We start from the raw sequence: 8,385 nt of genomic DNA on the forward strand, positions 1-8,385 counted from the left end.
AGGTGACTCTTCTTGCGTGACGTATAATGGACTGGACGGACGCTTCTTCAGGAACAACAACACGGATACTATTTCAACCACCTGGGTAGCTTGCTAGACAAGGTAAAACTGAAAGATTGACGTTTTAGGCCATGTTAATATACATTAGCTAATCGCAGTGTTTAAAACACATTTCAGTTGACGTTAACTTGAACCTAATGTGCTTGTTCAATTTGCAAATTTGTTAAAGATTGATACTGAGCCTAGCACTAGGCTATTCGCTAATGCTAACTAGCTAGCTAACATCCCTGACCATGAGCTCATTAAACTACTCATCCCCTGCTAAAGAAGAGGATGTCTGCTGTCCGGAGAAAGAAGCTCTGGCGCTGAACATTGTCGTGAAAGATGAAGAGAAGGATATTACAGTGAAAGGAGAGAAAGATGCTCTGGCTCTGGACATTGTCGTGAAAGACGAAGAGGAGGATATTACAGTGAAAGGAGAGAAAGATGCTCTGGCTCTGGACATTGTCGTGAAAGACGAAGAGGAGGATATTACAGTGAAAGGAGAGAAAGATGCTCTGGCTCTGGACATTGTCGTGAAAGACGAAGAGGAGGATATTACAGTGAAAGGAGAGAAAGAACCTTTCAGAATGGAAGAGGAGGAAGAGGAGGCTGTTATAGGGAAAGAAGAGAAAGCATCCTCTTCCTCTCTAAAAGGTTCTATCACAGTAAAGGTGAAGGAGGAAGACGTTTTGGGAGTGAAAGAGGAGGAGACAGAATATCAGATTAATAGCAGTGAGTACTGTCTTAAAAACAGGGGCACAAACTATGCAGTTGTTGAATTAATGTGTGGTTTTTAAGGGTCATTCTACTGAAGTTCTTCACTTCAATATGATGTTCAGTACTATATAAATTGTTAAAGGGTCAATCTGCCATTGCTACATATATTTTTGGGACTTTTAAATGAGATTTAATTATATATAACAGGCTTTTAAAATGTAATAATGGAGCATAATTTATACTTAAAATATCAAAGGGACACAAAAGGCACCCAATTAATTTAGAGATATTAATGCCTCTGATAAGACCCTATGACTGTAATAGACAGTAATAATAGATGATGGTAATAAGTTCACCATCTGTTTAATGTTCTCGTTAACACAGGAGAGAGACATGACTATCGTGGATCCTCTGGGGAGCCTCAACAACATCCTGATGCTGACGAGGAAGAGAAGAGTCTCTCCAGATCAGAACACCAGATGGTACAGCTTGGTCTGGTCAAGCATACAGCTTGCTCTATCTGGGTCTGGGCTGTGTTTCTGTAAAGCAGTTTATGACAACAGTGACATCAGCATCCATAATGATATGTGTCTGTGTCCCCTCTTTATGGTTACCAGGACAACGCTAGCCCTTCCTCCCTCCCGGAGTCCCTGTGTCGTGCCTCTCCCGGTATCACCTTACTGCTGGGTATGAAGAGGTTGTCTGTGCTGCTGGTGGACTGCAGGAAAACAACAGGACTGAGTGGAACTGTGAGAGGAGGAGAAGAGAAGAAAGGATCAGATTTGACACATCAAAGTAAGTGCTGTAGTTCAGTTTGAACAAATACAATAGATCTGCCCACTGGTATCTGTTACCAGGACAACCAGCAGAGTTCTGTTAGTTGACAGGAAGATAGACTGGTGTATATGGATGTTATGAATATCATAACACTGAAAAAGGATTCTGCCAATGAAAAGAGGGAAACCAATAGACCATATAAAACCTTGATGAAAGTTAGATTTAGAGGGAAAGTTTCAAGATGACCTGATATAAGGTGCTTGTTTTACAAAAACATTCCATAAAACATTATGGATGTTACATTGCCTGTCCCAGTCAATCCCCCTATCTTTACAAGACTGTAGAACAGGCGAACTAAACTCAAGACACAGTTAATTAATGAACTAATAATGGAGGAAAGCTGTGATCAGGCTGCCTACTCAAGAGAAAGCTTCGAACTGTAACCAGTGCCTGTGTAACGGATGTGAAACGGCTAACTAGTTAGCGGTGGTGCGCGCTAAATAGCGTTTCAATCGGTGACGTCACTTGCTCTGAGACCTTGAGGTAGTGGTTCCCCTTGCTCTGCAGGAGCCGCGGCTTTTGTGGAGCGATGGGTATCGATGCTTCGTGGGTGTTGTTGATGTGTGCAGAGGGTCCCTGGTTCGCACCCGGGTATGGGTCCAAAGTTATACTGTTACACCTGCAACTTGGTTCAGTTTATCAATCAACGTACCAGAGTAGTTACAAACAGTGCAGAAATTGAATCATCAACATATTTTGATCATATCTTTACTATTGCTGCAGGAATGTGTTTGAAAGCATTATCCAAATTCATCGGATGTTGTGATCACAATATAGTAGTCATATCTAGGACAACCACTGTTCCAAAAGGCTGGGCCTAATGTTCTATATAAGAGATCATACAATTGTTTGTGGGGATTCCTATGTTGTTGATGTTATTAGTTTTTTTTTCTCACAGTAAATAACTAACGGACACTAGAGAAGCTTTAACCAAGTTGAATTATTCCCAAAGGTTCTGTACATCTGTAATTCAGACAACCCTAAATTTGTTCCATCCAGATATGTCTCACTTAAGACACTCCTCCTTCTCTCCAGTCCTTACATCTTATGGTTCCACAGGAAGAGAGTAAAGAGAGTAACAGGATACCAGACCTTTCTCCCTGATGAGAATCTGTCCTGACCTCAACCTCTCCTTTATCTAATCCACAGATGTTCGTCTCCCCTGTTTCACACTTTGCTCTCCTCTCGTCCACCCAACACATTCCGAAGCCGTCTGTCTTTCTTCAGAGAACCATTAACTTCTGACATAACACCCAGTCTCTTTCACTTCCTATCACTACTTTAATGTCTCCATGTTCAAAGTTTAGCCGATTTCAACAATGGAAACAATATTTGTTGGTCCGAGGTGTGTAATGACGAGCAACCAGATGCTGCCCTTGACACGTTTATGAAATTGCTTATCCCAGTTCCTAATAAGCATGCACCCATTAAGAAAATGACTGTAAAACTGTTAAATCCACGTGGATTGATGATAAATTTAAAAATGGTATGATGAAGAGGGAGGCAAAAGAGATGGCATATAGGTCTGGCTGAATAACTGATTGGCGTTCCTAAGGTAAACTACCTGCTACCTGCCCAGAAGCTAGGATATACATATAATTGGTAGGTTTGGATAGAAAACACTCTAAAGTTTCTAAAACTGTTACAATAATGTCTGTGCGTATATCATAACTTTTTTGGCAGGTGAAACCCAGAGGACAAACCATCCAGGAGGAATTTTTTGTTGTTGAGGTGACTCTGTTTTCAAATGGTTTTGTGTGGCATTTTTCTATGGCACTTGGTTGCAGTTCCTATTGCTTCCACTAGATGTCAACAGTCTTTAGAAATTGGTTGATGTTTTTCTTTAGAGAAATGAAGAAGTTCGGCTATTCAGAACGAGGGTCCAGCTTAGTGCTCTCTGATGTTTTGATGCGCGCTCCAGGTCACTCGCTTCACGTTGTTTTTATCCGGTATTGAACACAGTTTATCCCGTCTTAAATTTTCTCGATTATTTACGTTTTAAAATACCTAAAGTTGGATTAGGAAAGTTGTTTGAAATGTTTGGACAGCGTTTACAGGTAACTTATTAGATATTTTATAGTCATGCTGGGTGAGTTGGAATCAGTGTTTTTTTTTAAATCAAACGCTGTAAGGGTTTTCTTCTGGTGAAAGAGAGGCGGACCAAAATGCAGCGTGGTGGTTATTCATGTTTTTAATAAAGACGACTATACATGAACAGAATCTGGTTGATATCCCTTTCAATGGTCAATAGGGATGCATAGGAACACAGAGGCTTCAAAATAAGAGTCACTTCCTGATTGGATTTTTCTCAGGCTTTCGCCTGGAATATCAGTTCTGTTATATTCACAGACAATATTTTTACAGTTTTGGAAACTATGGTGTTTTCTATCCTAAGCTGTCAATTATATGCATATTCTAGCACCTGGTCCTGAGAAATAGCCTGTTTACTTTGGGAAAGTTATTTTTCCAAAAATGAAAATAGTGCCCCCGAGTTTCAAAGGTTAATATGCCATAACAGGTTTTAATGTGTTTGAGCCAATCAGTTGTGTTGTGACAAGGTAGGGGGGGTATACAGAAGATAGCCCTATTGGGTTAAAGACGAAGTCCATATTATGTCAAGAACAGCTCAAATAAGAGAAGAGAAGCAACAGTCCATCATTACTTTAAGGACCACCACAAGAATGGAAGATCCAGAGTTACTTCTGATGCATAAGTTCATTAGAGTTACCGGACTTAGAAATTGCAGCCCAAATAAATGCTTCACAAAGTTCAAGCAACAGACACATCTCAACATCATCGGTTCAGAGGAGACTGCGTGAATCAGGCCTTCATGGTCGAATTACTGCAAGGAAACCACTACTAAAGGACACCAATAAGAAGAAGAGACTTGCTTGGGCCAAGAAACACGAGCAATTGACATTAGACCGGTGGATATCTGTCCTTGAGACGAGGAGTAGATGAACAGATTATCTCCGCATGTGTGGTTCCCACCGTGAAGCATGGAGGAGGAGATGTGATGGTGTGTGGGTGCTTTGCTATTGACAATGTCATTGATTTATTTATTCAAGTCACACTTAACCAGCATGGCTTCCACAGCATTCGACAGCTATATGCTATCCCATCTGGTTTGGGCTTAGTCCCACTGTCATTTGTTTTTCAACAGGACAATGACCCAACACACCTCCAGGCTGTGTAAGAGCTATTTGATCAAGTAGGAGAGTGATGGAGTGCTGCATCAGATGACCTGGCCTACACAATCCCCCGACCTCAACCAAATCGAGATGGTTTGGGATGAGTTGGATAGCAGAGTGAAGGAAAAGCAGCCTACAAGTTCTCAGCATATGTGGGAACTCCTACAAGACTGTTGGAAAAGGATTCCAGGTGAAGCTGTTTGAGAGAAAGCAAGGGTGGCAACTTTTGAAGAATAAAATATATATTTTGATTTAACACTTGTGGTTACTACATGATTCCATGTGTTTTTTAATAATTTTGATGTCTTCTCTATTATTCTACTATGTAGAAAATAGTAAAAATAAAGAAAAACCCTTGAATGAGTAGGCGAGTCCAAACTTTTGACTGGTACTGTACATTAAATTCCCTGATAACAGCTCCAGTGGACATTCCTGCAGTCATAATGCCAATTGCCTGTTCCCTCAGAGATCTGTGGCATTGTTGTGTGACCAAACTGCACATTTTCGAGTAGCCTTTAATTATCCCCAGCACAAGGTGCACCTGTGTAATAACCAAGCTGTTCAATCAGCTTCTTGATATGCCACACCTGTCAGGTGGATGGATTATTTTGGCAAAGAATTCATGTTTACTAACAGGGATGTAAAAAATTCTGCAATCTTTTTTTTCAGCTCATGAAACATCCAACACTTTACATGTTGCATTTATATTTTTGTTTATTGTAGTTACTATCAGTTTTAGGAACATTTACCCAAATATTTCACCTTATTTTTTACTTTACCCAAAATATGACATCGGCGATAATCAAAATGTTGAAAATATGTGAACATCTAAATAAGAAATTGGTCCATTTAAACAGCAATGTGTCGAACCCTTTCAACAACGGGGAGATGTTACTGATGTGCTTTGTATCTGCGACGTAAAAACACGTTTTGGACTTCCACACAAAATTACTTCTTTGGTTATTTTATGTTTAAGGAAGTGTGTAGGTCACATTCTTTATCATACAGCTATGAATGTTATATATTTAGAACCACCTGTTCAATTGGAATCCAGCGACGTCTGTGTCTTCAGTGTCCTAGAACTGTCTAGTTTTTTGTGTTCTGACTTGTAAAACAGGATGTATAAAATAAGTAATGTAAACATAGCAGAAATGACCAGGAAGCTCTACATTTGTTTTAAAATCACACTAAGATTGTTAAAACTGGCCTCAGGTTATTGAGAGATCTGATTTAGGATTTACCCTCGTAGCAAGGTTGTTTTATCATGTGGTTTCATTCGGGTCTCTATTTAACAATAACACTGTCTTTGGCAGGAGAAAGACCAGACTCGGAGGAACCAGAGCCAGGGACGTCCCAACTAGCAAGACGACACCACTGCTCCCAATGTGGAAAGTGTTTCAACCATTCATCGGAGCTGAAACAGCATGAGAGAATACACACAGGAGAGAAGTCTTACCACTGCTCCCAGTGTGGAAAGTGTTTCAACCATTCATGGGAGCTGAAACGCCATGAGAGAATACACACAGGAGAGAAGCCTTACCACTGCCCCCAATGTGGAAAGTGTTTCGGCCGTTCGGGGGAGCTGAAACAGCATGAGAGAATACACACAGGTGAGAAGCCTTACTACTGCTCCCAATGTGGAAAGTGTTTCGGCCATTCAGAGGAGCTGAAACAGCATGAGAGAATACACACAGGGGAGAAGCCTTACCACTGCACCCAGTGTGGAATGTGTTTCAACCATCCAGGGACGTTGAAATGGCATGAGAGAATACACACCGGAGAGAAGCCTTACCACTGCTCCCAATGTGGAAAGTGTTTCGGCCGTTCGGGGGGGAGCTGAAACAACATGAGAGAATACACACAGGAGAGAAGCCTTACCACTGCTCCCAATGTGGAAAGTGTTTCAACCAGAGAGGAAACCTGAAACGACATGAGAGAATACACACAGGGCAGAAGCCATACCACTCCTCCCAGGGTGCAAAGCTTTTGCCCATTTAGGAAGCCTGAAAGAACACATTAGACTACACACAGAGGAGACGGCTTAGAAAAGCTCAGACTGTGGGAAAACATATTACTCATAACAGTCATTTAAACGTCATTAGAGAATCCACACAGGAGAGAGAAATTACTCCTCTTAGCGTGTATACTGATATTTCACATCACATTGACTTACAATTCATCAGAAAACATACACACTGCTCCCGTTGTCTTATATTGTTGATTGACAATGTGTTTACCTGTCTTTACCAGATGAAATTAAATGGTACAGGGTATACTCAAACATATATTTGTTTGTTTTTATTAGAAAACATGAATTGAATATGGAGTATGTCAGTTTGAATATAAAGAAGATCAGGTTCCTTCTTTTAAACTGTCCTTTTTTTTAAACTCTTTGTGTTTATCTGGGTGTGTCATTCCTCCAGCACTACAGATAATCAAGTGATATTTGGATGTGATGCATTAGTTCCATTGTTGACATTTGCATTGTTGGCCCACTGATGATTTAATGAAATGAAAATGTTCAGACTCTGTAATGGAAAATGTTAATTGTTTGTGTGTCCACATAACTGAGTATGTGACTAACCTTGTGAAACTGTCCTATTATAATCTCCTGTTCTTGGGACTATCATCCTGTGTTGCAAACCAATTTACACCTGTGTCCTTGTATGAATAAAGTCCCGCCCAGGAACAGGAAACTATAAAGAAATTTGCTAATCACTCAATGCTTCAGGAATTCAGACTGTCTACACTGCGCTGTGTAACTGTTATTCTCTCTGAGCTCAGAAATAAAGAATCTTGGTTTGACTTGGACTCCAGCAGATCCTTATTTTATAATATCCACCACAACTCTCCCACAGATTGCTGTGTATTATTGTCTAAATGAAGAGTTACATTTACATTTAAGTTATTTAGCAGACGCTCTTATCCAGAGCGACTTACAAATTGGTGCATTCACCTTATGACACCAAGTGGAACAGCCACTTTACAATAGTGCATCTAAATCTTTTGAGGGGGGTGAGAAGGATTACTTTATCCTATCCTAGGTATTCCTTAAAGAGGTGGGGTTTCAGGTGTCTCCGGAAGGTGGTGATTGACTCCGCTGTCCTGGCGTCGTGAGGGAGTTTGTTCCACCATTGGGGGGCCAGAGCAGCGAACAGTTTTGACTGGGCTGAGCGGGAACTGTACTTCCTCAGTGGTAGGGAGGCGAGCAGGCCAGAGGTGGATGAACGCAGTGCCCTTGATTGGGTGTAGGGCCTGATCAGAGCCTGGAGGTACTGAGGTGCCGTTCCCCTCACAGCTTCGTAGGCAAGCACCATGGTCTTGTAGCGGATGCGAGCTTCAACTGGAAGCCAGTGGAGAGAGCGGAGGAGCGGGGTGACGTGAGAGAACTTGGGAAGGTTGAACACCAGACGGGCTGCGGCGTTCTGGATGAGTTGTAGGGGTTTAATGGCACAGGCAGGGAGCCCAGCCAACAGCGAGTTGCAGTAATCCAGACGGGAGATGACAAGTGCCTGGATTAGGACCTGCGCCGCTTCCTGTGTGAGGCAGGGTCGTACTCTGCGGATGTTGTAGAGCATGAACCTACAGGAACGGGCCA

At 41.6% G+C, this 8,385-nt stretch overlaps 1 pseudogene; it reads left to right on the top strand.

Moving 5' to 3' along the window:
- Nucleotides 1-7,581, top strand: part of LOC124017598 — a 52,685-nt pseudogene extending 45,104 nt beyond the window's left edge.
- Nucleotides 7,582-8,385: the final 804 nt, after the last annotated feature.

Source organism: Oncorhynchus gorbuscha, unplaced genomic scaffold, assembly GCF_021184085.1.
Source record: "Oncorhynchus gorbuscha isolate QuinsamMale2020 ecotype Even-year unplaced genomic scaffold, OgorEven_v1.0 Un_scaffold_2846, whole genome shotgun sequence".
In the NCBI taxonomy this organism is placed as follows: Eukaryota; Metazoa; Chordata; class Actinopteri; order Salmoniformes; family Salmonidae; genus Oncorhynchus; species Oncorhynchus gorbuscha.